Genomic DNA, 2,122 nt, shown 5'->3' on the forward strand with positions numbered 1-2,122 from the left:
GCATTCATAACAGCATTGTTGCTTCAGGACTATGGCCAGAACATGAGCAGCAAATGCGCTAGCAGCAGTAAAAGAAAATCAAAGAATGAAAACTTCCAGACAAGCATTGTTGGAATTATGAAAGATATAATGAAAAGTGTCCAGCAAGGCGCCAGCTCTGAGACAGTGTATCGAGTCCACGGCAGTGACAGGATCAAAGGAAACTAAAAACTACATCCCTAACAGATCAGTTATCTTCTTATTTAATGTGGGCAAAACACAAACACGTACCACTTTAAAGAGAAACCATTGTTGTCGCGGTAACTTTTAACAGTACACTGCTTAACACATCCATGGCACACGGTCTATGAAGCCAGCTAGCTAATGTTATGTTATGTAATGCTAGCTGCTGAAGGCAGACGGCCGGTTGTTACCATACCAACCAACTATGTTCCGAATGCGTCCTAACTGTTTGATCCTTATTATATGGTTTAAACAGTTTTGAAGAGAAAACATTAAAAACACACAACTACAGTACTTATGTTACTATATATATATATATATATATATATATATTATTTTTTTAACATAACTTTGAATATTTTTGATAATAAAACATATTTTGATCAAACTTGGCTGGACGGGTCAGCGAGTAAAGTGAGCCACCCTGGCCCATTACTGACTACGCACCTGGTTATGGCAGATCCACTAGTTTTAAGCTTCCACAGAGCACCCGCCTTACCATACACCATACTTCTAGAACTAATTATTAAAGACATGCAGATTCATTTTGCTGTGCCACTTTCTGCTGTGACCAGGCCTGGTAATATGCGCCATATAATCTGTATATGTGCCTTTGTATATGTGACTGAATATTAAGTGGTCTTGAAACATGGCTATGTCCTAGATTTTTACAAAGCTTCACCAAACATAAAGAAAAAAAACACGCAAAGAAATATACCTATTGGCAACGTAATATTAAGTATATTTTAGGAGCCTGAAAAGTCAACAGCAGAAACAAGGAATAAATTGAGGTATTTGTCCAGGAGACAGAAACAATAATCAGCAGTGATCACAAGCATGTAACTTGGAATATGTTTCAGAGCAAAGGCAGTGCTATCCCTTGGTGAGTGGCACTCATTAAGGTGCTGTCTCTTCTTTGTCTAATCGAGACTGAAATAGTTTGGGCCCCATTAGCTTGGTAGTTTGATGGGAGATTATTGCTTTTGAGAGTTCTCACTTTGTTCTCTCTTTTACATGACCTTCAATGGATTTATACGCATTTAATTCACTTTCATTTTGTGGCTATTTCAACACTGTACAACGTTGTGTAATGTGATACTTCTTTCACCTTGAAAAACTTAACCAAACTAAAATTAAATAGTAATGTAGACATCAAAATCTACCGTTTTGCCTTCAGCACAGCACCCCATTTACAACATGCTCTCCTCGGCCCTTTATCTTCTGTAGCACAGCTTTGGCACTTTGTTTTACTACATTAATCTTGTCTTGTGGGCCTTGGTTTTGATGCCGATGTATTCCTCCTCCTTTTCACCCACAGTGGTGGTAGATGTGAACTTTTGTCTTTGTGTGCTGTTGTTGAGAAAGCCATTTGTGGTGATGCTGTTCTCCGCCATGGTGGGAGTTCTTCAAATGGGTCTTTCCCGGGCCATGTTGGTGTTGGTGCATCATGTGTCAGTCTCTCTGCATTGTCCTTTAAATGCTTAAAGGCGGTGTGATATACTGATATATACAACTAAATAGTTCACACAGTGTCAGAAAATGTTTACGGCTGTCATGAAGGGACAATACACAATTAATCTTACAAAGTAATGGCACAACATTTTTGGGCAGTTTCTCCACAATGGCATTCATGGTGTTTTATTTGGCTGTGCCCACTAAAAAGGGACTGTAGTTGAAAGATTGAAAAAGAGAGCTTAAGAGAGGTTCAACTCCTGCCTACAAATCACCTCCATGGACTGTTTGCTGCATGAAGTAAGCGTTAGTTAAGATAGTCGATCTCAGAAAAGTTAGAAAGGTTTTCGGACACAGCACAGGGCCAATTTCGATGTCAACGATCGGACAAGCACTTTATTTGAAGCAAAGTGAAACCTTAATCACACACACACACACACACACACAC

Source organism: Etheostoma spectabile, chromosome 3 (assembly GCF_008692095.1).
Source record: "Etheostoma spectabile isolate EspeVRDwgs_2016 chromosome 3, UIUC_Espe_1.0, whole genome shotgun sequence".
NCBI lineage: Eukaryota > Metazoa > Chordata > Actinopteri > Perciformes > Percidae > Etheostoma > Etheostoma spectabile.